This window comes from Phyllobates terribilis, unplaced genomic scaffold (assembly GCF_046119375.1).
Source record: "Phyllobates terribilis strain yellow unplaced genomic scaffold, ASM4611937v1 Scaffold_1049__1_contigs__length_452226, whole genome shotgun sequence".
Taxonomy (NCBI): Eukaryota; Metazoa; Chordata; class Amphibia; order Anura; family Dendrobatidae; genus Phyllobates; species Phyllobates terribilis.
In genome coordinates, this window is record NW_027363809.1 from 424,495 (window position 1) to 452,227 (window position 27,733).

Here is a 27,733-nt window from a genome sequence, read left to right on the forward strand (position 1 = left end):
TAACGGGAGTCCAGGAGCTCATCTCCACAAATGGACTTTTCAGGATCCTTGGGTGGCTCCGTAGTTTGAAACCAATTCTGGTTATCGCTTCTCGGCCTTTTGGCTAAGATCAAGTGTAGTATCTGTTCTTATCAGTTTAATATCTGATACGTCCCCTATCTGGGGACCATATATTAAATGGATTTTTAGAACAGGGAGATGGAAAAAGAGCTTGCTCTGTCCACTCCACGCATTGACCTGGTATTGCAGTATCTCCAGGACCGGTGCACCCCTTCTTTAATGCAGTTTCTAAAATCAGATAGAATTGAATTCAATGTTTTTTGTTCATTTTGCTTGTTTGTCGGATTTTGGGATGGACTCTTTGGCTTTGCTTTTCTTCTCCTCATTGGATTTTTCATGTTCAAAGTTGCAGAAGCCAGATTACAAGCTCATTTTGGTTCAACTTCAGCAACTGTGCATTGCATTGCCATGTAATGTGATGCAATGCTATCTTTCTAGCTCTCCCTTTTTACTTCCTTTTGGATAAACAGACATATTAGGCAAGCATTTTGGAGCTTTCACCTAAATAACTACAGGTGGTGAGATAAGCTGCACAATATAATTGACCTTTCAGTATATTGTTGCACACACACCATCTATTTAGCAAATGCCCTTGTTATCAACAGCAGCCTTTTAAACTCACCTGAGCTAACAGGTATGTGCGCTGGTTACTCTGCTGCGCTTAAAATTTCTTTTTTGGTTTGCTACAATGCCTTTTCTGAAACGTTGTCTCCTTCTGCTGGAACACTGACTTCTTTCATTTAATGCCTGCAGACTATAAAAGAGAACCCAACCCAAAAAGTTTGGTTGATTAGTCTGTGGCATTCTGTTAAACTGTTGCTTATGGCGGTCTCTGTGAGCTTCTCAGCGACATTCAGCCAGCCAGGTATCCTGCCTGCAGTAGATGGAATGTGGCAATGGAACGCTGGCTGCGCGTGTCATAATAGGCTCTGAGCCATTATATACCTGTGCACAGCAGCAGCCACCTTCAGTCTGCTGCTGGACAGCCAGCAGCAGCAGCAGCAGGAGAGGTATGTAATCAGGAGCCCTCCTGCTAAGGGTAGACAGCTGCTCGTTCCACCCCACCCCCCGCCTTAATTGGTTCTCCTCCCTTCCAACGGTGTTGAGGCGGGTGGGAACAGCAGGGGGTGAAGGTGCTGTGTTTAAAGAGGTGGAGTTATGCAGATCTAAAACGCGTGGATTGCAGCAGCAGCAAGCCGAAAAGTGCAGGCATGTAAGGGATCTAGAGGTTGACAACATGTCTTCTTAACGGGAGTCCAGGAGCTCATCTCCACAAATGGACTTTTCAGGATCCTTGGGTGGCTCCGTAGTTTGAAACCAATTCTGGTTATCGCTTCTCGGCCTTTTGGCTAAGATCAAGTGTAGTATCTGTTCTTATCAGTTTAATATCTGATACGTCCCCTATCTGGGGACCATATATTAAATGGATTTTTAGAACAGGGAGATGGAAAAAGAGCTTGCTCTGTCCACTCCACGCATTGACCTGGTATTGCAGTATCTCCAGGACCGGTGCACCCCTTCTTTAATGCAGTTTCTAAAATCAGAAAGAATTGAATTCAATGTTTTTTGTTCATTTTGCTTGTTTGTCGGATTTTGGGATGGACTCTTTGGCTTTGCTTTTCTTCTCCTCATTGGATTTTTCATGTTCAAAGTTGCAGAAGCCAGATTACAAGCTCATTTTGGTTCAACTTCAGCAACTGTGCATTGCATTGCCATGTAATGTGATGCAATGCTATCTTTCTAGCTCTCCCTTTTTACTTCCTTTTGGATAAACAGACATATTAGGCAAGCATTTTGGAGCTTTCACCTAAATAACTACAGGTGGTGAGATAAGCTGCACAATATAATTGACCTTTCAGTATATTGTTGCACACACACCATCTATTTAGCAAATGCCCTTGTTATCAACAGCAGCCTTTTAAACTCACCTGAGCTAACAGGTATGTGCGCTGGTTACTCTGCTGCGCTTAAAATTTCTTTTTTGGTTTGCTACAATGCCTTTTCTGAAACGTTGTCTCCTTCTGCTGGAACACTGACTTCTTTCATTTAATGCCTGCAGACTATAAAAGAGAACCCAACCCAAAAAGTTTGGTTGATTAGTCTGTGGCATTCTGTTAAACTGTTGCTTATGGCGGTCTCTGTGAGCTTCTCAGCGACATTCAGCCAGCCAGGTATCCTGCCTGCAGTAGATGGAATGTGGCAATGGAACGCTGGCTGCGCGTGTCATAATAGGCTCTGAGCCTTTATATACCTGTGCACAGCAGCAGCCACCTTCAGTCTGCTGCTGGACAGCCAGCAGCAGCAGCAGCAGGAGAGGTATGTAATCAGGAGCCCTCCTGCTAAGGGTAGACAGCTGCTCGTTCCACCCCACCCCCCGCCTTAATTGGTTCTCCTCCCTTCCAACGGTGTTGAGGCGGGTGGGAACAGCAGGGGGTGAAGGTGCTGTGTTTAAAGAGGTGGAGTTATGCAGATCTAAAACGCGTGGATTGCAGCAGCAGCAAGCCGAAAAGTGCAGGCATGTAAGGGATCTAGAGGTTGACAACATGTCTTCTTAACGGGAGTCCAGGAGCTCATCTCCACAAATGGACTTTTCAGGATCCTTGGGTGGCTCCGTAGTTTGAAACCAATTCTGGTTATCGCTTCTCGGCCTTTTGGCTAAGATCAAGTGTAGTATCTTTCGAAAAGGCGGTTTTGGATGTTGGCCGCCCTAGTAGATTGATACATTATGCACACTGGGGTTTAGGCGCTTGTTAGTACGCCAGGTGGCTAATATAGTCATCTGGTGGAAAGCATGGCCCCCCAGGATCGACGCCATTGGGCCGGGGAAGATCGAAAGCCCGAAGTGTGAAGTGCCCCAGGAGTGGTGACCCTGGGGTGCCTTAACTCACTGGGATTGGGAACCCCACTTGAGTTTATGGCACATTTGCACAAGCACTTCAAATTTTCTTTCTTCGCACACACCCTTATTCCGGGCCTTCTGGCCTTAGGATGGGGAATTTTTCAATTCCCGGTCGAAGGTCCGGGCAGTATTATACTGTGAAACCTTCACTATTTATTTAATTTCTTTGTCACTGTGTGTCCACTTATTCACGTGTGTCACGTCCTACTAGGATTTTGTCGGGATGCGGTTCCCTTACGGGTTCCTCTCTTGGCAGGTCTAGGGGGGGAGTGTGTGGCCATCAGGTTCCGCTCCCCCCTGAACCCCCCTGGCTCTCCTCTTTTGGGAGGAGAGCGTTGTTGGCTCCCCTCTTCCGGGAGGGGAGCACAGTCTTTGGCTTGCAGTGCCTTGCTCGGGTGAGAACTCGGGCAGGTGCTGGGGGTAAGATTGGGTCGCCTCTGGCTTCGGCTGGAGATGGCTTTTTGTCCCTGTTCCTCGCTGTGGCCTTTTGGCTCGGAGGGACGGGGAATGGTTTGGGGGACCCTTCTCCTTTTGGAGAGGGTTTCAAGAAGACCAGCATCCTAGTGCACTTTTTTTGTGGCACTTGTCACTTTTTTAAGCGCACTCGGGTTTTGTACACGAATTCGGGCTTTCGATAAAAAAAAAAAAAAAAATCTGTTCTTATCAGTTTAATATCTGATACGTCCCCTATCTGGGGACCATATATTAAATGGATTTTTAGAACAGGGAGATGGAAAAAGAGCTTGCTCTGTCCACTCCACGCATTGACCTGGTATTGCAGTATCTCCAGGACCGGTGCACCCCTTCTTTAATGCAGTTTCTAAAATCAGAAAGAATTGAATTCAATGTTTTTTGTTCATTTTGCTTGTTTGTCGGATTTTGGGATGGACTCTTTGGCTTTGCTTTTCTTCTCCTCATTGGATTTTTCATGTTCAAAGTTGCAGAAGCCAGATTACAAGCTCATTTTGGTTCAACTTCAGCAACTGTGCATTGCATTGCCATGTAATGTGATGCAATGCTATCTTTCTAGCTCTCCCTTTTTACTTCCTTTTGGATAAACAGACATATTAGGCAAGCATTTTGGAGCTTTCACCTAAATAACTACAGGTGGTGAGATAAGCTGCACAATATAATTGACCTTTCAGTATATTGTTGCACACACACCATCTATTTAGCAAATGCCCTTGTTATCAACAGCAGCCTTTTAAACTCACCTGAGCTAACAGGTATGTGCGCTGGTTACTCTGCTGCGCTTAAAATTTCTTTTTTGGTTTGCTACAATGCCTTTTCTGAAACGTTGTCTCCTTCTGCTGGAACACTGACTTCTTTCATTTAATGCCTGCAGACTATAAAAGAGAACCCAACCCAAAAAGTTTGGTTGATTAGTCTGTGGCATTCTGTTAAACTGTTGCTTATGGCGGTCTCTGTGAGCTTCTCAGCGACATTCAGCCAGCCAGGTATCCTGCCTGCAGTAGATGGAATGTGGCAATGGAACGCTGGCTGCGCGTGTCATAATAGGCTCTGAGCCATTATATACCTGTGCACAGCAGCAGCCACCTTCAGTCTGCTGCTGGACAGCCAGCAGCAGCAGCAGCAGGAGAGGTATGTAATCAGGAGCCCTCCTGCTAAGGGTAGACAGCTGCTCGTTCCACCCCACCCCCCGCCTTAATTGGTTCTCCTCCCTTCCAACGGTGTTGAGGCGGGTGGGAACAGCAGGGGGTGAAGGTGCTGTGTTTAAAGAGGTGGAGTTATGCAGATCTAAAACGCGTGGATTGCAGCAGCAGCAAGCCGAAAAGTGCAGGCATGTAAGGGATCTAGAGGTTGACAACATGTCTTCTTAACGGGAGACCAGGAGCTCATCTCCACAAATGGACTTTTCAGGATCCTTGGGTGGCTCCGTAGTTTGAAACCAATTCTGGTTATCGCTTCTCGGCCTTTTGGCTAAGATCAAGTGTAGTATCTGTTCTTATCAGTTTAATATCTGATACGTCCCCTATCTGGGGACCATATATTAAATGGATTTTTAGAACAGGGAGATGGAAAAAGAGCTTGCTCTGTCCACTCCACGCATTGACCTGGTATTGCAGTATCTCCAGGACCGGTGCACCCCTTCTTTAATGCAGTTTCTAAAATCAGAAAGAATTGAATTCAATGTTTTTTGTTCATTTTGCTTGTTTGTCGGATTTTGGGATGGACTCTTTGGCTTTGCTTTTCTTCTCCTCATTGGATTTTTCATGTTCAAAGTTGCAGAAGCCAGATTACAAGCTCATTTTGGTTCAACTTCAGCAACTGTGCATTGCATTGCCATGTAATGTGATGCAATGCTATCTTTCTAGCTCTCCCTTTTTACTTCCTTTTGGATAAACAGACATATTAGGCAAGCATTTTGGAGCTTTCACCTAAATAACTACAGGTGGTGAGATAAGCTGCACAATATAATTGACCTTTCAGTATATTGTTGCACACACACCATCTATTTAGCAAATGCCCTTGTTATCAACAGCAGCCTTTTAAACTCACCTGAGCTAACAGGTATGTGCGCTGGTTACTCTGCTGCGCTTAAAATTTCTTTTTTGGTTTGCTACAATGCCTTTTCTGAAACGTTGTCTCCTTCTGCTGGAACACTGACTTCTTTCATTTAATGCCTGCAGACTATAAAAGAGAACCCAACCCAAAAAGTTTGGTTGATTAGTCTGTGGCATTCTGTTAAACTGTTGCTTATGGCGGTCTCTGTGAGCTTCTCAGCGACATTCAGCCAGCCAGGTATCCTGCCTGCAGTAGATTGAATGTGGCAATGGAACGCTGGCTGCGCGTGTCATAATAGGCTCTGAGCCTTTATATACCTGTGCACAGCAGCAGCCACCTTCAGTCTGCTGCTGGACAGCCAGCAGCAGCAGCAGGAGAGGTATGTAATCAGGAGCCCTCCTGCTAAGGGTAGACAGCTGCTCGTTCCACCCCACCCCCCGCCTTAATTGGTTCTCCTCCCTTCCAACGGTGTTGAGGCGGGTGGGAACAGCAGGGGGTGAAGGTGCTGTGTTTAAAGAGGTGGAGTTATGCAGATCTAAAACGCGTGGATTGCAGCAGCAGCAAGCCGAAAAGTGCAGGCATGTAAGGGATCTAGAGGTTGACAACATGTCTTCTTAACGGGAGTCCAGGAGCTCATCTCCACAAATGGACTTTTCAGGATCCTTGGGTGGCTCCGTAGTTTGAAACCAATTCTGATTATCGCTTCTCGGCCTTTTGGCTAAGATCAAGTGTAGTATCTGTTCTTATCAGTTTAATATCTGATACGTCCCCTATCTGGGGACCATATATTAAATGGATTTTTAGAACAGGGAGATGGAAAAAGAGCTTGCTCTGTCCACTCCACGCATTGACCTGGTATTGCAGTATCTCCAGGACCGGTGCACCCCTTCTTTAATGCAGTTTCTAAAATCAGAAAGAATTGAATTCAATGTTTTTTGTTCATTTTGCTTGTTTGTCGGATTTTGGGATGGACTCTTTGGCTTTGCTTTTCTTCTCCTCATTGGATTTTTCATGTTCAAAGTTGCAGAAGCCAGATTACAAGCTCATTTTGGTTCAACTTCAGCAACTGTACATTGCATTGCCATGTAATGTGATGCAATGCTATCTTTCTAGCTCTCCCTTTTTACTTCCTTTTGGATAAACAGACATATTAGGCAAGCATTTTGGAGCTTTCACCTAAATAACTACAGGTGGTGAGATAAGCTGCACAATATAATTGACCTTTCAGTATATTGTTGCACACACACCATCTATTTAGCAAATGCCCTTGTTATCAACAGCAGCCTTTTAAACTCACCTGAGCTAACAGGTATGTGCGCTGGTTACTCTGCTGCGCTTAAAATTTCTTTTTTGGTTTGCTACAATGCCTTTTCTGAAACGTTGTCTCCTTCTGCTGGAACACTGACTTCTTTCATTTAATGCCTGCAGACTATAAAAGAGAACCCAACCCAAAAAGTTTGGTTGATTAGTCTGTGGCATTCTGTTAAACTGTTGCTTATGGCGGTCTCTGTGAGCTTCTCAGCGACATTCAGCCAGCCAGGTATCCTGCCTGCAGTAGATGGAATGTGGCAATGGAACGCTGGCTGCGCGTGTCATAATAGGCTCTGAGCCTTTATATACCTGTGCACAGCAGCAGCCACCTTCAGTCTGCTGCTGGACAGCCAGCAGCAGCAGCAGCAGGAGAGGTATGTAATCAGGAGCCCTCCTGCTAAGGGTAGACAGCTGCTCGTTCCACCCCACCCCCCGCCTTAATTGGTTCTCCTCCCTTCCAACGGTGTTGAGGCGGGTGGGAACAGCAGGGGGTGAAGGTGCTGTGTTTAAAGAGGTGGAGTTATGCAGATCTAAAACGCGTGGATTGCAGCAGCAGCAAGCCGAAAAGTGCAGGCATGTAAGGGATCTAGAGGTTGACAACATGTCTTCTTAACGGGAGTCCAGGAGCTCATCTCCACAAATGGACTTTTCAGGATCCTTGGGTGGCTCCGTAGTTTGAAACCAATTCTGGTTATCGCTTCTCGGCCTTTTGGCTAAGATCAAGTGTAGTATCTGTTCTTATCAGTTTAATATCTGATACGTCCCCTATCTGGGGACCATATATTAAATGGATTTTTAGAACAGGGAGATGGAAAAAGAGCTTGCTCTGTCCACTCCACGCATTGACCTGGTATTGCAGTATCTCCAGGACCGGTGCACCCCTTCTTTAATGCAGTTTCTAAAATCAGAAAGAATTGAATTCAATGTTTTTTGTTCATTTTGCTTGTTTGTCGGATTTTGGGATGGACTCTTTGGCTTTGCTTTTCTTCTCCTCATTGGATTTTTCATGTTCAAAGTTGCAGAAGCCAGATTACAAGCTCATTTTGGTTCAACTTCAGCAACTGTGCATTGCATTGCCATGTAATGTGATGCAATGCTATCTTTCTAGCTCTCCCTTTTTACTTCCTTTTGGATAAACAGACATATTAGGCAAGCATTTTGGAGCTTTCACCTAAATAACTACAGGTGGTGAGATAAGCTGCACAATATAATTGACCTTTCAGTATATTGTTGCACACACACCATCTATTTAGCAAATGCCCTTGTTATCAACAGCAGCCTTTTAAACTCACCTGAGCTAACAGGTATGTGCGCTGGTTACTCTGCTGCGCTTAAAATTTCTTTTTTGGTTTGCTACAATGCCTTTTCTGAAACGTTGTCTCCTTCTGCTGGAACACTGACTTCTTTCATTTAATGCCTGCAGACTATAAAAGAGAACCCAACCCAAAAAGTTTGGTTGATTAGTCTGTGGCATTCTGTTAAACTGTTGCTTATGGCGGTCTCTGTGAGCTTCTCAGCGACATTCAGCCAGCCAGGTATCCTGCCTGCAGTAGATGGAATGTGGCAATGGAACGCTGGCTGCGCGTGTCATAATAGGCTCTGAGCCTTTATATACCTGTGCACAGCAGCAGCCACCTTCAGTCTGCTGCTGGACAGCCAGCAGCAGCAGCAGCAGGAGAGGTATGTAATCAGGAGCCCTCCTGCTAAGGGTAGACAGCTGCTCGTTCCACCCCACCCCCCGCCTTAATTGGTTCTCCTCCCTTCCAACGGTGTTGAGGCGGGTGGGAACAGCAGGGGGTGAAGGTGCTGTGTTTAAAGAGGTGGAGTTATGCAGATCTAAAACGCGTGGATTGCAGCAGCAGCAAGCCGAAAAGTGCAGGCATGTAAGGGATCTAGAGGTTGACAACATGTCTTCTTAACGGGAGTCCAGGAGCTCATCTCCACAAATGGACTTTTCAGGATCCTTGGGTGGCTCCGTAGTTTGAAACCAATTCTGGTTATCGCTTCTCGGCCTTTTGGCTAAGATCAAGTGTAGTATCTGTTCTTATCAGTTTAATATCTGATACGTCCCCTATCTGGGGACCATATATTAAATGGATTTTTAGAACAGGGAGATGGAAAAAGAGCTTGCTCTGTCCACTCCACGCATTGACCTGGTATTGCAGTATCTCCAGGACCGGTGCACCCCTTCTTTAATGCAGTTTCTAAAATCAGAAAGAATTGAATTCAATGTTTTTTGTTCATTTTGCTTGTTTGTCGGATTTTGGGATGGACTCTTTGGCTTTGCTTTTCTTCTCCTCATTGGATTTTTCATGTTCAAAGTTGCAGAAGCCAGATTACAAGCTCATTTTGGTTCAACTTCAGCAACTGTGCATTGCATTGCCATGTAATGTGATGCAATGCTATCTTTCTAGCTCTCCCTTTTTACTTCCTTTTGGATAAACAGACATATTAGGCAAGCATTTTGGAGCTTTCACCTAAATAACTACAGGTGGTGAGATAAGCTGCACAATATAATTGACCTTTCAGTATATTGTTGCACACACACCATCTATTTAGCAAATGCCCTTGTTATCAACAGCAGCCTTTTAAACTCACCTGAGCTAACAGGTATGTGCGCTGGTTACTCTGCTGCGCTTAAAATTTCTTTTTTGGTTTGCTACAATGCCTTTTCTGAAACGTTGTCTCCTTCTGCTGGAACACTGACTTCTTTCATTTAATGCCTGCAGACTATAAAAGAGAACCCAACCCAAAAAGTTTGGTTGATTAGTCTGTGGCATTCTGTTAAACTGTTGCTTATGGCGGTCTCTGTGAGCTTCTCAGCGACATTCAGCCAGCCAGGTATCCTGCCTGCAGTAGATGGAATGTGGCAATGGAACGCTGGCTGCGCGTGTCATAATAGGCTCTGAGCCTTTATATACCTGTGCACAGCAGCAGCCACCTTCAGTCTGCTGCTGGACAGCCAGCAGCAGCAGCAGCAGGAGAGGTATGTAATCAGGAGCCCTCCTGCTAAGGGTAGACAGCTGCTCGTTCCACCCCACCCCCCGCCTTAATTGGTTCTCCTCCCTTCCAACGGTGTTGAGGCGGGTGGGAACAGCAGGGGGTGAAGGTGCTGTGTTTAAAGAGGTGGAGTTATGCAGATCTAAAACGCGTGGATTGCAGCAGCAGCAAGCCGAAAAGTGCAGGCATGTAAGGGATCTAGAGGTTGACAACATGTCTTCTTAACGGGAGTCCAGGAGCTCATCTCCACAAATGGACTTTTCAGGATCCTTGGGTGGCTCCGTAGTTTGAAACCAATTCTGGTTATCGCTTCTCGGCCTTTTGGCTAAGATCAAGTGTAGTATCTGTTCTTATCAGTTTAATATCTGATACGTCCCCTATCTGGGGACCATATATTAAATGGATTTTTAGAACAGGGAGATGGAAAAAGAGCTTGCTCTGTCCACTCCACGCATTGACCTGGTATTGCAGTATCTCCAGGACCGGTGCACCCCTTCTTTAATGCAGTTTCTAAAATCAGAAAGAATTGAATTCAATGTTTTTTGTTCATTTTGCTTGTTTGTCGGATTTTGGGATGGACTCTTTGGCTTTGCTTTTCTTCTCCTCATTGGATTTTTCATGTTCAAAGTTGCAGAAGCCAGATTACAAGCTCATTTTGGTTCAACTTCAGCAACTGTGCATTGCATTGCCATGTAATGTGATGCAATGCTATCTTTCTAGCTCTCCCTTTTTACTTCCTTTTGGATAAACAGACATATTAGGCAAGCATTTTGGAGCTTTCACCTAAATAACTACAGGTGGTGAGATAAGCTGCACAATATAATTGACCTTTCAGTATATTGTTGCACACACACCATCTATTTAGCAAATGCCCTTGTTATCAACAGCAGCCTTTTAAACTCACCTGAGCTAACAGGTATGTGCGCTGGTTACTCTGCTGCGCTTAAAATTTCTTTTTTGGTTTGCTACAATGCCTTTTCTGAAACGTTGTCTCCTTCTGCTGGAACACTGACTTCTTTCATTTAATGCCTGCAGACTATAAAAGAGAACCCAACCCAAAAAGTTTGGTTGATTAGTCTGTGGCATTCTGTTAAACTGTTGCTTATGGCGGTCTCTGTGAGCTTCTCAGCGACATTCAGCCAGCCAGGTATCCTGCCTGCAGTAGATGGAATGTGGCAATGGAACGCTGGCTGCGCGTGTCATAATAGGCTCTGAGCCTTTATATACCTGTGCACAGCAGCAGCCACCTTCAGTCTGCTGCTGGACAGCCAGCAGCAGCAGCAGCAGGAGAGGTATGTAATCAGGAGCCCTCCTGCTAAGGGTAGACAGCTGCTCGTTCCACCCCACCCCCCGCCTTAATTGGTTCTCCTCCCTTCCAACGGTGTTGAGGCGGGTGGGAACAGCAGGGGGTGAAGGTGCTGTGTTTAAAGAGGTGGAGTTATGCAGATCTAAAACGCGTGGATTGCAGCAGCAGCAAGCCGAAAAGTGCAGGCATGTAAGGGATCTAGAGGTTGACAACATGTCTTCTTAACGGGAGTCCAGGAGCTCATCTCCACAAATGGACTTTTCAGGATCCTTGGGTGGCTCCGTAGTTTGAAACCAATTCTGGTTATCGCTTCTCGGCCTTTTGGCTAAGATCAAGTGTAGTATCTGTTCTTATCAGTTTAATATCTGATACGTCCCCTATCTGGGGACCATATATTAAATGGATTTTTAGAACAGGGAGATGGAAAAAGAGCTTGCTCTGTCCACTCCACGCATTGACCTGGTATTGCAGTATCTCCAGGACCGGTGCACCCCTTCTTTAATGCAGTTTCTAAAATCAGAAAGAATTGAATTCAATGTTTTTTGTTCATTTTGCTTGTTTGTCGGATTTTGGGATGGACTCTTTGGCTTTGCTTTTCTTCTCCTCATTGGATTTTTCATGTTCAAAGTTGCAGAAGCCAGATTACAAGCTCATTTTGGTTCAACTTCAGCAACTGTGCATTGCATTGCCATGTAATGTGATGCAATGCTATCTCTTTAGCTCTCCATTTTTACTTCCTTTTGGATAAACAGACATATTAGGCAAGCATTTTGGAGCTTTCACCTAAATAACTACAGGTGGTGAGATAAGCTGCACAATATAATTGACCTTTCAGTATATTGTTGCACACACACCATCTATTTAGCAAATGCCCTTGTTATCAACAGCAGCCTTTTAAACTCACCTGAGCTAACAGGTATGTGCGCTGGTTACTCTGCTGCACTTAAAATTTCTTTTTTGGTTTGCTACAATGCCTTTTCTGAAACGTTGTCTCCTTCTGCTGGAACACTGACTTCTTTCATTTAATGCCTGCAGACTATAAAAGAGAACCCAACCCAAAAAGTTTGGTTGATTAGTCTGTGGCATTCTGTTAAACTGTTGCTTATGGCGGTCTCTGTGAGCTTCTCAGCGACATTCAGCCAGCCAGGTATCCTGCCTGCAGTAGATGGAATGTGGCAATGGAACGCTGGCTGCGCGTGTCATAATAGGCTCTGAGCCTTTATATACCTGTGCACAGCAGCAGCCACCTTCAGTCTGCTGCTGGACAGCCAGCAGCAGCAGCAGCAGGAGAGGTATGTAATCAGGAGCCCTCCTGCTAAGGGTAGACAGCTGCTCGTTCCACCCCACCCCCCCGCCTTAATTGGTTCTCCTCCCTTCCAACGGTGTTGAGGCGGGTGGGAACAGCAGGGGGTGAAGGTGCTGTGTTTAAAGAGGTGGAGTTATGCAGATCTAAAACGCGTGGATTGCAGCAGCAGCAAGCCGAAAAGTGCAGGCATGTAAGGGATCTAGAGGTTGACAACATGTCTTCTTAACGGGAGTCCAGGAGCTCATCTCCACAAATGGACTTTTCAGGATCCTTGGGTGGCTCCGTAGTTTGAAACCAATTCTGGTTATCGCTTCTCGGCCTTTTGGCTTCGATCTTACAGCTTGTCTGTTTGGTTGTTGTCTATCTGGGTGCTTCCGGTACCCTCTCTCTCGGCCTGGGGGGATCGTTCCTCTTCGGAGGGACTTCACCCCCCTGCTGCTATAGGGAGAGAGGCTTAGTCCGGGAGCAACGGGAAGTGATCCCCTAAAAAGGCATATGCCTTTTTTTTCTTTCCGTAGTTGGCGTACTTTTTTTGGAAGAGATGCCGGCTGTGCTGTCATATGCATCGGGTGAACCCCGGATGAGAAATACAGTGCGAATTGACGTTTTGGAGAAGTTTCGCTGTGAGAAAAACATCCAGTATGTTTGCAACATCATCCTTCTTGGACTTCTGGGATTTAGTAGAGAGGACATCTTCTGCTTCCAGGACAACGAATCGAAAGGTACCTACACCATCACTTTTAGGAGTCAAGGGTGCTGCCAACAACTGGTCCAGAAAGTGAACGAAAATAGCCACATGGACGAAATGGAAGGTTTGATTTTTTCCTTATTATTTGTTTATGAAGAAGTCCAGATTGTGGTTCACTTCCCTAACCCTTTTGTGGAAGTGCTGGATATTTTGAGTTTCTTGCGTCGCTATTGCGATGACGTGTCCTTTTTAGGAAAAATTAAAAATGCAGTTAATTTTTGGTGTGGGAAGCGGAGGTTCCTGGCACGATTAAAGAAGGATCCAACGGGAGTCGGAGGAACACAGCACCCTCCCTCCACCTTCACAATCGGGAAGAGCCGAGGATACCTCTTCTATCAAGGTATGCCCTTGTATTGTAGGAATTGTGGCACAATGGGGCATACCCAAGACGCTTGCCAGGAGAGGAGGGCTGCCCGTTGTAATAATTGCAGCCAGTATGGACACTTGACGAAAGACTGTCCTCACAAGAAACAGTGTAATCTGTGCGGGGAGGATGGACATGTATTCCGGAGTTGCCCCCAGAGAACCAAGGTACGGACATATGCAGAGGCAACTGGGGGTCCCTGGCGAAGACAATCTCTAGCTCGCCCCTCAGTGTCCGTCGGGGAGGATCCCCTTGACAGGACTGAGCTAAGCTCTACTGGCCCCTCTGTAGTGGAGGTGGCAAAGAAGAAGCCCCCGCAAAAAGGGGACTATGGGCGGTCCGTCCAGGGACCGGAGCAGGGATGCTCTTCTGTTCGGGAGGGTGTCTCTGTGTCGATGGCCCCTGAAGATGTGTGTGTTTCTGGTGTGCTGGAGCAGGGTGCCCCCAGTATGTTGGCACTGGTGGACCCTGCTGCGAAGGCCCCAGATGCTATTCAAGTGTCGAGCCAGCAGGACGCAGTGTGTTTTTCCCTAGGTGACGACCTCGAGAAGAGAGACCATGAGGCAGTAGTGGGAGAAGATTGCACTAGTGACCTACCTGAACCCAGCGGGAAAAAGATGCGTGCGGATGTCTGTCCGGATTCACCGGATGTTTCCTTGGGTGTCGGTGATTTGTGGCTGCAGGGAGCAGGAGCTGGATACCCGGTCACTGCCTCGGATCCAATGAACATTTCCTTTTCCCCGGAGTCAGGGATCTTGGAGGCACTGTTGGATCATAGTCCTGAACAGGTCAAGATGATTCTGGATGACTCCCTCCCACCTTGACTTTAATGCCGTCCATAAAATGCCTCTCACTGAATGTGAGATCTTTAAAGAGCCCTGTTCGCAGGGCTGCTCTTTTTCAATATTTAGAGACTTTAGACTTTGATGTGTGTTTATTGCAGGAATGTGGACTACAACACTCAATTAATTATGACGAGCTTAAAAAGGATTGGAAGTCGGGACCGTCAGTGTGGTCCGGCTCAAATGTGAATAGGTCTGCTGGAGTGGGTTTGCTCTGTCGTGGTAATAACATCGTGTTTTCCTCTGTTACAGAGATTACACCAGGCAGGGCAATGTTAGTACATTTGCATATTAATAATTTTAGTTTTCGCATAATTAATGTGTATGCTCCTCCCGACAAGCAAGAGCGCATCCAATTGTTTGAAATTTTGCCTGTATTTTGTGTTGGGTCTTCTCCCCTCCTGATAGGTGGGGATTTCAACTGCCTTAGTGTCGGCGAACAACGAGTAGGAGGGGACCCTCTCCGTAAGTTGGATAAGTCATGTTTTCTGCTAAAAAATTTTCAAACTGATTTTAAGCTATGCGATGCCTGGAGGTCTCTTTCACCGACGGACCCTGGATTTACATGGTCCGGTCGGGGAGTGGCCTCTAGGATCGATTTTATGTTTTTATCTGTGGATTTTAAGCCGGTGATGTTTGATCTAATGTCTAATTTATTTTCCGATCACAAAATGTTAAAATTGCAGTTAGAATACCAAGGAGAGCAGAGAATAAACAAAGGACTGTGGCGTTTGGGGACACATCTGCTGGAGGATCCTCAGATAAGGTCGGATTTTTGTACAGCCTACCAGGAATGGAGACAACATAGGCCTCCTTATATAAAAATGTTGTCTTGGTGGGAAAAGATTAAAAATAAAATTAGGCTTTTTTTTATCACGGCAGGGAGGAAGAAATCAAGACAGAAAAAACAATTTTTCTCAAATCTAAATACTAGGCTGCAGACACTTTATAAATTTAAAGAGATTGGGTTGGAGGTGGAGGAAGACATTGTCAGCCTAAAAGCAGAAATACATACACTTTTGGAGCAGAAGGGGAGAGAGGTTATTTTTAATTCAAAGGTAAAGCAGTTAGAAGAAGATGAAAAATGTACACGCTTCTTTTTTAAAAAAGCAATGGAGAGGAAAGATGCGATTACTTGTTTAGGTGAAGAATCCACTATACAGGGCATGAAGAACGTGGCTTTTGATTTTTACCGACTCCTTTTTAGTGAGAAAAGTGTGGATGATTCCTTTTTACAAGATGCTCTTAATGTCCTAGATTTTAAGTTGAATCAGTCAGATCAGGAGTTTTTAATACGGGATTTTAGCTTAGAGGAACTTTTTAACATTTTTAAAAGTTTTTCAAAGGGCAAAGCTCCGGGAGCAGACGGTCTCCCCGTCGAATTTTATCTGACTTTCTGGGATATTTTAAAGGATGATCTTTTAGCACTTTTTAAGGAGGTTTTTAAGTGTAAACGGTTGCCCAAGGGATGGAGGAGGGGAATAGTGTCCTTGATCTTTAAAAAGAAAGGGGCTCGTGAGGACCTTGCAAATTGGAGGCCTATCACCCTCCTCAACATGGATTATAAAGTATTAGCCAAATTTATTGCATGCCGGCTTAAAATGATAATTGATAAGTTGATACAACCAGAACAAGTTTGTGGTGTACCGGGAAGGAGTATTGCGGAGGTGTTAAATGTCATAAGAGATGCAATATGGTATACTAGGGATCGTGGTCAGAATTTAGCCCTGTTGGCGCTGGACTTTGAGAAGGCGTTCGACAGGGTATCGCACAAGTATCTTTTTAGTGTTTTAAAGAAGATGGCGATCCCGGATTTTATCATGTCTCTAATTAAGATTTTGTATAAAGATTCATATTGTCAAATCTCTGTTAATGGCTTCTTAACAGGTGAAATACCGCTGGAATCCGGAGTGAAGCAGGGCTGCCCTTTGTCCCCGATCCTGTTTATTTGTGCTATGGAGCCTTTATTATGCCAAATTAGGAAAGATAAAGTGATCCGTGGGGTCCCTGTTCCGGGTGGAGGGGGGGCCCAAATTAAAGTCTTAGGGTATATGGACGATGTTACTGCCATCTGCACGGATCCTGCTTCCCTCCGGAGGGTGGTGAGGTGTACCAGTTTTTTTAGTCAGGCTTCAGGTTTTAAGTTGAATTTTAATAAAACTGAGTGTTTGACAATTGGTTCCTGGGATACAGTGGACCTACCAGCAGTCAAAATGAAGTGTGATAAAGTTAAAATTTTGGGCATTACTTTTAATAAAGAAAATGACGGGGTTGTGAGTTGGGGGGAGGTCCAGGAGAAAATGGTGAAGAAACTATCCTTTTGGAATTTGCGTAGTTTGTCAATCGAAGGGAAAGTTCTAATTATTAAGTCTGTATTATTGCCAATGATGTTATATGTTGCAATTGTGTACCCTCCCTCCGACTTAATGCTCAAAAAGCTGACTCGCTGCATGTTTATATTTATTTGGGGCTCGAAGATGGAAAAAGTAAAACGCACAGAAATGTATAAAAGGCATCAAAATGGTGGAAAGGATGTCCCGGATTTGAGCATGTTTTTGTATATAAATTTCTTCTGTTTCTGTTTTAAGCTTCTTAATTCTAACAGTGTTTTTAGTCTGTTTTTAAAATATACTTGTGGTTATGTTTTTAAGAGATGGCTACGGCCATCCTTATCTTCGCCTGTTTTATTATGTCCCCCAAAGCATCTTATCATCTTAGAGAAAGTATGTAGAAATTATAAATTAAGAGACTTGGATACTGATATTCTTCAAGACCGAAGGAAATTGATAACTCATCTGAGAAGGGAAGAAAGAGTATCTGAAGTAATCAACTTTTCCTGGAGCAGATCCAAGCGAGTCTGGAGGAATGTGTTTGGAAAGTTTCTCGCAAATATTCATAAAGACCTTGCCTGGATGTCCGTCCACCAGTGCCTCCCAACTAGAGACTTTCAGCACAGGAGAGGCCTGGCGGCGCGGGCAAAATGTCCTAGAGACTCGTGTGGAAGTGATGAGACGGTTTTACATCTGTTTTGGAACTGTTTTTATGCGCAAGAACTTTGGCGGAGACTGGGGGTGCTTTTGAAATGGGTTTGTGGTCTGAAAGACTTTTGTCACGAATATGTTTTATACGGACTTTTTAATTGCCCAACTTTACATCAAACCAAAATATGCTGGTGTATAATAAATTGTGCAAAAAGTGCTATGTGGAAAGTGAGGAATATTTTGTTGTTCAAACGTGACTGTATTTCCATCAATGATTGTATTAGAATGGTTTTTAGCGAAATGTATATTTATTATTTGAAAGATGTCAAAGATGTGGGTAAACACGAAGCGAATAGAAGATGGTGTTTTTACATGTGGAATACTATTTTGTACTAATAATGTCTGTGGAAAGAGCTCTATTAACGCTGTAAATAAGAATAATGTGTTTTTGTACTTTTTTATATCTGAATAAATTTATGTTGAAACCTTATCTGTTCTTATCAGTTTAATATCTGATACGTCCCCTATCTGGGGACCATATATTAAATGGATTTTTAGAACAGGGAGATGGAAAAAGAGCTTGCTCTGTCCACTCCACGCATTGACCTGGTATTGCAGTATCTCCAGGACCGGTGCACCCCTTCTTTAATGCAGTTTCTAAAATCAGAAAGAATTGAATTCAATGTTTTTTGTTCATTTTGCTTGTTTGTCGGATTTTGGGATGGACTCTTTGGCTTTGCTTTTCTTCTCCTCATTGGATTTTTCATGTTCAAAGTTGCAGAAGCCAGATTACAAGCTCATTTTGGTTCAACTTCAGCAACTGTGCATTGCATTGCCATGTAATGTGATGCAATGCTATCTTTCTAGCTCTCCCTTTTTACTTCCTTTTGGATAAACAGACATATTAGGCAAGCATTTTGGAGCTTTCACCTAAATAACTACAGGTGGTGAGATAAGCTGCACAATATAATTGACCTTTCAGTATATTGTTGCACACACACCATCTATTTAGCAAATGCCCTTGTTATCAACAGCAGCCTTTTAAACTCACCTGAGCTAACAGGTATGTGCGCTGGTTACTCTGCTGCGCTTAAAATTTCTTTTTTGGTTTGCTACAATGCCTTTTCTGAAACGTTGTCTCCTTCTGCTGGAACACTGACTTCTTTCATTTAATGCCTGCAGACTATAAAAGAGAACCCAACCCAAAAAGTTTGGTTGATTAGTCTGTGGCATTCTGTTAAACTGTTGCTTATGGCGGTCTCTGTGAGCTTCTCAGCGACATTCAGCCAGCCAGGTATCCTGCCTGCAGTAGATGGAATGTGGCAATGGAACGCTGGCTGCGCGTGTCATAATAGGCTCTGAGCCTTTATATACCTGTGCACAGCAGCAGCCACCTTCAGTCTGCTGCTGGACAGCCAGCAGCAGCAGCAGCAGCAGGAGAGGTATGTAATCAGGAGCCCTCCTGCTAAGGGTAGACAGCTGCTCGTTCCACCCCACCCCCCGCCTTAATTGGTTCTCCTCCCTTCCAACGGTGTTGAGGCGGGTGGGAACAGCAGGGGGTGAAGGTGCTGTGTTTAAAGAGGTGGAGTTATGCAGATCTAAAACGCGTGGATTGCAGCAGCAGCAAGCCGAAAAGTGCAGGCATGTAAGGGATCTAGAGGTTGACAACATGTCTTCTTAACGGGAGTCCAGGAGCTCATCTCCACAAATGGACTTTTCAGGATCCTTGGGTGGCTCCGTAGTTTGAAACCAATTCTGGTTATCGCTTCTCGGCCTTTTGGCTAAGATCAAGTGTAGTATCTGTTCTTATCAGTTTAATATCTGATACGTCCCCTATCTGGGGACCATATATTAAATGGATTTTTAGAACAGGGAGATGGAAAAAGAGCTTGCTCTGTCCACTCCACGCATTGACCTGGTATTGCAGTATCTCCAGGACCGGTGCACCCCTTCTTTAATGCAGTTTCTAAAATCAGAAAGAATTGAATTCAATGTTTTTTGTTCATTTTGCTTGTTTGTCGGATTTTGGGATGGACTCTTTGGCTTTGCTTTTCTTCTCCTCATTGGATTTTTCATGTTCAAAGTTGCAGAAGCCAGATTACAAGCTCATTTTGGTTCAACTTCAGCAACTGTGCATTGCATTGCCATGTAATGTGATGCAATGCTATCTTTCTAGCTCTCCCTTTTTACTTCCTTTTGGATAAACAGACATATTAGGCAAGCATTTTGGAGCTTTCACCTAAATAACTACAGGTGGTGAGATAAGCTGCACAATATAATTGACCTTTCAGTATATTGTTGCACACACACCATCTATTTAGCAAATGCCCTTGTTATCAACAGCAGCCTTTTAAACTCACCTGAGCTAACAGGTATGTGCGCTGGTTACTCTGCTGCGCTTAAAATTTCTTTTTTGGTTTGCTACAATGCCTTTTCTGAAACGTTGTCTCCTTCTGCTGGAACACTGACTTCTTTCATTTAATGCCTGCAGACTATAAAAGAGAACCCAACCCAAAAAGTTTGGTTGATTAGTCTGTGGCATTCTGTTAAACTGTTGCTTATGGCGGTCTCTGTGAGCTTCTCAGCGACATTCAGCCAGCCAGGTATCCTGCCTGCAGTAGATGGAATGTGGCAATGGAACGCTGGCTGCGCGTGTCATAATAGGCTCTGAGCCTTTATATACCTGTGCACAGCAGCAGCCACCTTCAGTCTGCTGCTGGACAGCCAGCAGCAGCAGCAGCAGCAGGAGAGGTATGTAATCAGGAGCCCTCCTGCTAAGGGTAGACAGCTGCTCGTTCCACCCCACCCCCCGCCTTAATTTTTTCTCCTCCCTTCCAACGGTGTTGAGGCGGGTGGGAACAGCAGGGGGTGAAGGTGCTGTGTTTAAAGAGGTGGAGTTATGCAGATCTAAAACGCGTGGATTGCAGCAGCAGCAAGCCGAAAAGTGCAGGCATGTAAGGGATCTAGAGGTTGACAACATGTCTTCTTAACGGGAGTCCAGGAGCTCATCTCCACAAATGGACTTTTCAGGATCCTTGGGTGGCTCCGTAGTTTGAAACCAATTCTGGTTATCGCTTCTCGGCCTTTTGGCTAAGATCAAGTGTAGTATCTGTTCTTATCAGTTTAATATCTGATACGTCCCCTATCTGGGGACCATATATTAAATGGATTTTTAGAACAGGGAGATGGAAAAAGAGCTTGCTCTGTCCACTCCACGCATTGACCTGGTATTGCAGTATCTCCAGGACCGGTGCACCCCTTCTGTAATGCAGTTTCTAAAATCAGAAAGAATTGAATTCAATGTTTTTTGTTCATTTTGCTTGTTTGTCGGATTTTGGGATGGACTCTTTGGCTTTGCTTTTCTTCTCCTCATTGGATTTTTCATGTTCAAAGTTGCAGAAGCCAGATTACAAGCTCATTTTGGTTCAACTTCAGCAACTGTGCATTGCATTGCCATGTAATGTGATGCAATGCTATCTTTCTAGCTCTCCCTTTTTACTTCCTTTTGGATAAACAGACATATTAGGCAAGCATTTTGGAGCTTTCACCTAAATAACTACAGGTGGTGAGATAAGCTGCACAATATAATTGACCTTTCAGTATATTGTTGCACACACACCATCTATTTAGCAAATGCCCTTGTTATCAACAGCAGCCTTTTAAACTCACCCGAGCTAACAGGTATGTGCGCTGGTTACTCTGCTGCGCTTAAAATTTCTTTTTTGGTTTGCTACAATGCCTTTTCTGAAACGTTGTCTCCTTCTGCTGGAACACTGACTTCTTTCATTTAATGCCTGCAGACTATAAAAGAGAACCCAACCCAAAAAGTTTGGTTGATTAGTCTGTGGCATTCTGTTAAACTGTTGCTTATGGCGGTCTCTGTGAGCTTCTCAGCGACATTCAGCCAGCCAGGTATCCTGCCTGCAGTAGATGGAATGTGGCAATGGAACGCTGGCTGCGCGTGTCATAATAGGCTCTGAGCCTTTATATACCTGTGCACAGCAGCAGCCACCTTCAGTCTGCTGCTGGACAGCCAGCAGCAGCAGCAGCAGGAGAGGTATGTAATCAGGAGCCCTCCTGCTAAGGGTAGACAGCTGCTCGTTCCACCCCACCCCCCGCCTTAATTGGTTCTCCTCCCTTCCAACGGTGTTGAGGCGGGTGGGAACAGCAGGGGGTGAAGGTGCTGTGTTTAAAGAGGTGGAGTTATGCAGATCTAAAACGCGTGGATTGCAGCAGCAGCAAGCCGAAAAGTGCAGGCATGTAAGGGATCTAGAGGTTGACAACATGTCTTCTTAACGGGAGTCCAGGAGCTCATCTCCACAAATGGACTTTTCAGGATCCTTGGGTGGCTCCGTAGTTTGAAACCAATTCTGGTTATCGCTTCTCGGCCTTTTGGCTAAGATCAGGTGCAGTGATCTACCAGTTGCTGCCTTGGCCTTGGCTAGGAGGTGCCCAGGGTACCCGGCTCCTTGGCCTGGGGGGATCGCTTTGTCTAACGGCAGGGCTTCACCCTCCTGCTGCTATTGGGGAGTCGGATTAGTCCCTGGGCAACGAGAGGCGATCATCGTGTCACCACACATAGCTGTGGGGGGCATTTCTTTTGGAGGAAGAAGATGGAGTTGACGAGGAAGAGGAACTGTTTACGGTTCTATGTGAAGACGGAGTTGGAGGATTTTTCGTTGGAGGAGAATCAGATCTTGGATATTCTGTTCAAGTATGGGACGATCATTGAAGAGGACATTTTTTGTATGCAAGAAATCAAGTTTAAAAAGGTATTTGACGTAACACTGAAGTCTGAAGAAAAGTGTATTTGTCTTCTCAAGAATTGGGAAGGAAAAGAAATTGGAGTTAATGCTCTTTTTGCTGGAAGGCCGAAAAAGGTGGTTATCTGTATGGATGACCCCTTTGTAGAGATGGAGGAAGTGATGGAGTTTTTGAAGCCATGGAGTATTTTGGTAAAATTCCAGAAGGACTACTTAAATAAAGTGGGAGTCTGGAATGGGAAGAGAAGTTTCCTAGTTTGGGAAAATGGACAAAATGAACTAAGTTTAGGAAGGATTGTTATAAATGGTAAATGTGGATTCAGTTATGTGGAAAATGGTAAAAGAAGAATTGATAATGGGAAACCTGGATTTTGTTATGAGGAAGGTGGGAAAAAAGAGGAGAAAGGGAAAAAGATATTTGAAGAATCGTTTGAAGATTGTAAAGAGAAAGAAGACAAAGATATACAAGTAGTTGAAAATAAGAAGGAGTTTGTGGGAGAGAAGCAGGAGTTCTCAGGAGTTGGGGACTCTATGTTTTGCAGACTGGAGAGAGTACCTAGAAGTAAAGACGTTAAGGAAAAAAGGAAGGTGGATGATAAGGGAAAAGAGAAAGTAATGCAGGATTGTGTTGATACCAGTGCTGAAGGTGAAGAAGATGAAAAGATTTTGCTGCAAGGTTTTGACTGGAAATTGTTGGACATGTCATGGAGGAAGAAGAAACGTGGAAGAAGAAAAATGTTGAGTTGATGTTTTTGTTGGAAGTTTTTTGTTGTTGATGTAAGGATATGTTATGTTATGTTTTATTTATTAATTATCATTAAATTTTCTTAAAAAAAACAAAAAGTTGAATTCGGATGATGAAGGCGTAGGCGACATTTTTTTGGTTATCCATGCAAATGGAATTTAATTTATGTCGCGTCTTCTGACGCATTCAATTAAGAAATCTGTTCTTATCAGTTTAATATCTGATACGTCCCCTATCTGGGGACCATATATTAAATGGATTTTTAGAACAGGGAGATGGAAAAAGAGCTTGCTCTGTCCACTCCACGCATTGACCTGGTATTGCAGTATCTCCAGGACCGGTGCACCCCTTCTTTAATGCAGTTTCTAAAATCAGAAAGAATTGAATTCAATGTTTTTTGTTCATTTTGCTTGTTTGTCGGATTTTGGGATGGACTCTTTGGCTTTGCTTTTCTTCTCCTCATTGGATTTTTCATGTTCAAAGTTGCAGAAGCCAGATTACAAGCTCATTTTGGTTCAACTTCAGCAACTGTGCATTGCATTGCCATGTAATGTGATGCAATGCTATCTTTCTAGCTCTCCCTTTTTACTTCCTTTTGGATAAACAGACATATTAGGCAAGCATTTTGGAGCTTTCACCTAAATAACTACAGGTGGTGAGATAAGCTGCACAATATAATTGACCTTTCAGTATATTGTTGCACACACACCATCTATTTAGCAAATGCCCTTGTTATCAACAGCAGCCTTTTAAACTCACCTGAGCTAACAGGTATGTGCGCTGGTTACTCTGCTGCGCTTAAAATTTCTTTTTTGGTTTGCTACAATGCCTTTTCTGAAATGTTGTCTCCTTCTGCTGGAACACTGACTTCTTTCATTTAATGCCTGCAGACTATAAAAGAGAACCCAACCCAAAAAGTTTGGTTGATTAGTCTGTGGCATTCTGTTAAACTGTTGCTTATGGCGGTCTCTGTGAGCTTCTCAGCGACATTCAGCCAGCCAGGTATCCTGCCTGCAGTAGATGGAATGTGGCAATGGAACGCTGGCTGCGCGTGTCATAATAGGCTCTGAGCCTTTATATACCTGTGCACAGCAGCAGCCACCTTCAGTCTGCTGCTGGACAGCCAGCAGCAGCAGCAGCAGGAGAGGTATGTAATCAGGAGCCCTCCTGCTAAGGGTAGACAGCTGCTCGTTCCACCCCACCCCCCGCCTTAATTGGTTCTTCTCCCTTCCAACGGTGTTGAGGCGGGTGGGAACAGCAGGGGGTGAAGGTGCTGTGTTTAAAGAGGTGGAGTTATGCAGATCTAAAACGCGTGGATTGCAGCAGCAGCAAGCCGAAAAGTGCAGGCATGTAAGGGATCTAGAGGTTGACAACATGTCTTCTTAACGGGAGTCCAGGAGCTCATCTCCACAAATGGACTTTTCAGGATCCTTGGGTGGCTCCGTAGTTTGAAACCAATTCTGGTTATCGCTTCTCGGCCTTTTGGCTAAGATCAAGTGTAGAATCTGTTCTTATCAGTTTAATATCTGATACGTCCCCTATCTGGGGACCATATATTAAATGGATTTTTAGAACAGGGAGATGGAAAAAGAGCTTGCTCTGTCCACTCCACGCATTGACCTGGTATTGCAGTATCTCCAGGACCGGTGCACCCCTTCTTTAATGCAGTTTCTAAAATCAGAAAGAATTGAATTCAATGTTTTTTGTTCATTTTGCTTGTTTGTCGGATTTTGGGATGGACTCTTTGGCTTTGCTTTTCTTCTCCTCATTGGATTTTTCATGTTCAAAGTTGCAGAAGCCAGATTACAAGCTCATTTTGGTTCAACTTCAGCAACTGTGCATTGCATTGCCATGTAATGTGATGCAATGCTATCTTTCTAGCTCTCCCTTTTTACTTCCTTTTGGATAAACAGACATATTAGGCAAGCATTTTGGAGCTTTCACCTAAATAACTACAGGTGGTGAGATAAGCTGCACAATATAATTGACCTTTCAGTATATTGTTGCACACACACCATCTATTTAGCAAATGCCCTTGTTATCAACAGCAGCCTTTTAAACTCACCTGAGCTAACAGGTATGTGCGCTGGTTACTCTGCTGCGCTTAAAATTTCTTTTTTGGTTTGCTACAATGCCTTTTCTGAAACGTTGTCTCCTTCTGCTGGAACACTGACTTCTTTCATTTAATGCCTGCAGACTATAAAAGAGAACCCAACCCAAAAAGTTTGGTTGATTAGTCTGTGGCATTCTGTTAAACTGTTGCTTATGGCGGTCTCTGTGAGCTTCTCAGCGACATTCAGCCAGCCAGGTATCCTGCCTGCAGTAGATGGAATGTGGCAATGGAACGCTGGCTGCGCGTGTCATAATAGGCTCTGAGCCTTTATATACCTGTGCACAGCAGCAGCCACCTTCAGTCTGCTGCTGGACAGCCAGCAGCAGCAGCAGCAGGAGAGGTATGTAATCAGGAGCCCTCCTGCTAAGGGTAGACAGCTGCTCGTTCCACCCCACCCCCCGCGTTAATTGGTTCTCCTCCCTTCCAACGGTGTTGAGGCGGGTGGGAACAGCAGGGGGTGAAGGTGCTGTGTTTAAAGAGGTGGAGTTATGCAGATCTAAAACGCGTGGATTGCAGCAGCAGCAAGCCGAAAAGTGCAGGCATGTAAGGGATCTAGAGGTTGACAACATGTCTTCTTAACGGGAGTCCAGGAGCTCATCTCCACAAATGGACTTTTCAGGATCCTTGGGTGGCTCCGTAGTTTGAAACCAATTTTGGTTATCGCTTCTCGGCCTTTTGGCTAAGATCAAGTGTAGAATCTGTTCTTATCAGTTTAATATCTGATACGTCCCCTATCTGGGGACCATATATTAAATGGATTTTTAGAACAGGGAGATGGAAAAAGAGCTTGCTCTGTCCACTCCACGCATTGACCTGGTATTGCAGTATCTCCAGGACCGGTGCACCCCTTCTTTAATGCAGTTTCTAAAATCAGAAAGAATTGAATTCAATGTTTTTTGTTCATTTTGCTTGTTTGTCGGATTTTGGGATGGACTCTTTGGCTTTGCTTTTCTTCTCCTCATTGGATTTTTCATGTTCAAAGTTGCAGAAGCCAGATTACAAGCTCATTTTGGTTCAACTTCAGCAACTGTGCATTGCATTGCCATGTAATGTGATGCAATGCTATCTTTCTAGCTCTCCCTTTTTACTTCCTTTTGGATAAACAGACATATTAGGCAAGCATTTTGGAGCTTTCACCTAAATAACTACAGGTGGTGAGATAAGCTGCACAATATAATTGACCTTTCAGTATATTGTTGCACACACACCATCTATTTAGCAAATGCCCTTGTTATCAACAGCAGCCTTTTAAACTCACCTGAGCTAACAGGTATGTGCGCTGGTTACTCTGCTGCGCTTAAAATTTCTTTTTTGGTTTGCTACAATGCCTTTTCTGAAACGTTGTCTCCTTCTGCTGGAACACTGACTTCTTTCATTTAATGCCTGCAGACTATAAAAGAGAACCCAACCCAAAAAGTTTGGTTGATTAGTCTGTGGCATTCTGTTAAACTGTTGCTTATGGCGGTCTCTGTGAGCTTCTCAGCGACATTCAGCCAGCCAGGTATCCTGCCTGCAGTAGATGGAATGTGGCAATGGAACGCTGGCTGCGCGTGTCATAATAGGCTCTGAGCCTTTATATACCTGTGCACAGCAGCAGCCACCTTCAGTCTGCTGCTGGACAGCCAGCAGCAGCAGCAGCAGGAGAGGTATGTAATCAGGAGCCCTCCTGCTAAGGGTAGACAGCTGCTCGTTCCACCCCACCCCCCGCCTTAATTGGTTCTCCTCCCTTCCAACGGTGTTGAGGCGGGTGGGAACAGCAGGGGGTGAAGGTGCTGTGTTTAAAGAGGTGGAGTTATGCAGATCTAAAACGCGTGGATTGCAGCAGCAGCAAGCCGAAAAGTGCAGGCATGTAAGGGATCTAGAGGTTGACAACATGTCTTCTTAACGGGAGTCCAGGAGCTCATCTCCACAAATGGACTTTTCAGGATCCTTGGGTGGCTCCGTAGTTTGAAACCAATTCTGGTTATCGCTTCTCGGCCTTTTGGCTAAGATCAAGTGTAGAATCTGTTCTTATCAGTTTAATATCTGATACGTCCCCTATCTGGGGACCATATATTAAATGGATTTTTAGAACAGGGAGATGGAAAAAGAGCTTGCTCTGTCCACTCCACGCATTGACCTGGTATTGCAGTATCTCCAGGACCGGTGCACCCCTTCTTTAATGCAGTTTCTAAAATCAGAAAGAATTGAATTCAATGTTTTTTGTTCATTTTGCTTGTTTGTCGGATTTTGGGATGGACTCTTTGGCTTTGCTTTTCTTCTCCTCATTGGATTTTTCATGTTCAAAGTTGCAGAAGCCAGATTACAAGCTCATTTTGGTTCAACTTCAGCAACTGTGCATTGCATTGCCATGTAATGTGATGCAATGCTATCTTTCTAGCTCTCCCTTTTTACTTCCTTTTGGATAAACAGACATATTAGGCAAGCATTTTGGAGCTTTCACCTAAATAACTACAGGTGGTGAGATAAGCTGCACAATATAATTGACCTTTCAGTATATTGTTGCACACACACCATCTATTTAGCAAATGCCCTTGTTATCAACAGCAGCCTTTTAAACTCACCTGAGCTAACAGGTATGTGCGCTGGTTACTCTGCTGCGCTTAAAATTTCTTTTTTGGTTTGCTACAATGCCTTTTCTGAAACGTTGTCTCCTTCTGCTGGAACACTGACTTCTTTCATTTAATGCCTGCAGACTATAAAAGAGAACCCAACCCAAAAAGTTTGGTTGATTAGTCTGTGGCATTCTGTTAAACTGTTGCTTATGGC

The 27,733-nt window shown here is 44.4% G+C and overlaps 16 non-coding genes and 1 pseudogene across 16 annotated transcripts; all 17 read left to right on the top strand.

Moving 5' to 3' along the window:
- The first annotated feature begins 83 nt into the window (after positions 1 to 83).
- LOC141242638 (U2 spliceosomal RNA) lies at positions 84 to 274 on the top strand. Its single transcript, XR_012307037.1, has one exon. It is a non-coding gene; the product is annotated as a U2 spliceosomal RNA (small nuclear RNA).
- Positions 275 to 1,389: 1,115 nt separating this feature from the next.
- On the top strand, positions 1,390 to 1,580 carry LOC141242639 (U2 spliceosomal RNA). Its single transcript, XR_012307038.1, has one exon. It is a non-coding gene; the product is annotated as a U2 spliceosomal RNA (small nuclear RNA).
- A 1,115-nt stretch (positions 1,581 to 2,695) lies between these two features.
- LOC141242748 (U2 spliceosomal RNA) lies at positions 2,696 to 2,787 on the top strand (annotated as a pseudogene).
- Positions 2,788 to 3,581: 794 nt separating this feature from the next.
- On the top strand, positions 3,582 to 3,765 carry LOC141242721 (U2 spliceosomal RNA). The gene has a single exon (XR_012307112.1). It is a non-coding gene; the product is annotated as a U2 spliceosomal RNA (small nuclear RNA).
- A 1,115-nt stretch (positions 3,766 to 4,880) lies between these two features.
- LOC141242640 (U2 spliceosomal RNA) lies at positions 4,881 to 5,071 on the top strand. The gene has a single exon (XR_012307039.1). It is a non-coding gene; the product is annotated as a U2 spliceosomal RNA (small nuclear RNA).
- Positions 5,072 to 6,183: 1,112 nt separating this feature from the next.
- LOC141242641 (U2 spliceosomal RNA) lies at positions 6,184 to 6,374 on the top strand. The gene has a single exon (XR_012307040.1). It is a non-coding gene; the product is annotated as a U2 spliceosomal RNA (small nuclear RNA).
- Positions 6,375 to 7,489: 1,115 nt separating this feature from the next.
- LOC141242642 (U2 spliceosomal RNA) lies at positions 7,490 to 7,680 on the top strand. The gene has a single exon (XR_012307041.1). It is a non-coding gene; the product is annotated as a U2 spliceosomal RNA (small nuclear RNA).
- Positions 7,681 to 8,795: 1,115 nt separating this feature from the next.
- Positions 8,796 to 8,986, top strand: LOC141242643 (U2 spliceosomal RNA). The gene has a single exon (XR_012307042.1). It is a non-coding gene; the product is annotated as a U2 spliceosomal RNA (small nuclear RNA).
- Positions 8,987 to 10,101: 1,115 nt separating this feature from the next.
- On the top strand, positions 10,102 to 10,292 carry LOC141242644 (U2 spliceosomal RNA). The gene has a single exon (XR_012307043.1). It is a non-coding gene; the product is annotated as a U2 spliceosomal RNA (small nuclear RNA).
- A 1,115-nt stretch (positions 10,293 to 11,407) lies between these two features.
- LOC141242646 (U2 spliceosomal RNA) lies at positions 11,408 to 11,598 on the top strand. Its single transcript, XR_012307044.1, has one exon. It is a non-coding gene; the product is annotated as a U2 spliceosomal RNA (small nuclear RNA).
- Positions 11,599 to 17,803: 6,205 nt separating this feature from the next.
- On the top strand, positions 17,804 to 17,986 carry LOC141242701 (U2 spliceosomal RNA). Its single transcript, XR_012307096.1, has one exon. It is a non-coding gene; the product is annotated as a U2 spliceosomal RNA (small nuclear RNA).
- Positions 17,987 to 19,104: 1,118 nt separating this feature from the next.
- LOC141242648 (U2 spliceosomal RNA) lies at positions 19,105 to 19,295 on the top strand. Its single transcript, XR_012307046.1, has one exon. It is a non-coding gene; the product is annotated as a U2 spliceosomal RNA (small nuclear RNA).
- Positions 19,296 to 20,413: 1,118 nt separating this feature from the next.
- On the top strand, positions 20,414 to 20,604 carry LOC141242649 (U2 spliceosomal RNA). The gene has a single exon (XR_012307047.1). It is a non-coding gene; the product is annotated as a U2 spliceosomal RNA (small nuclear RNA).
- Positions 20,605 to 23,016: 2,412 nt separating this feature from the next.
- On the top strand, positions 23,017 to 23,202 carry LOC141242696 (U2 spliceosomal RNA). Its single transcript, XR_012307091.1, has one exon. It is a non-coding gene; the product is annotated as a U2 spliceosomal RNA (small nuclear RNA).
- A 1,115-nt stretch (positions 23,203 to 24,317) lies between these two features.
- Positions 24,318 to 24,508, top strand: LOC141242664 (U2 spliceosomal RNA). The gene has a single exon (XR_012307061.1). It is a non-coding gene; the product is annotated as a U2 spliceosomal RNA (small nuclear RNA).
- A 1,115-nt stretch (positions 24,509 to 25,623) lies between these two features.
- On the top strand, positions 25,624 to 25,814 carry LOC141242665 (U2 spliceosomal RNA). The gene has a single exon (XR_012307062.1). It is a non-coding gene; the product is annotated as a U2 spliceosomal RNA (small nuclear RNA).
- A 1,115-nt stretch (positions 25,815 to 26,929) lies between these two features.
- LOC141242666 (U2 spliceosomal RNA) lies at positions 26,930 to 27,120 on the top strand. The gene has a single exon (XR_012307063.1). It is a non-coding gene; the product is annotated as a U2 spliceosomal RNA (small nuclear RNA).
- Positions 27,121 to 27,733: the final 613 nt, after the last annotated feature.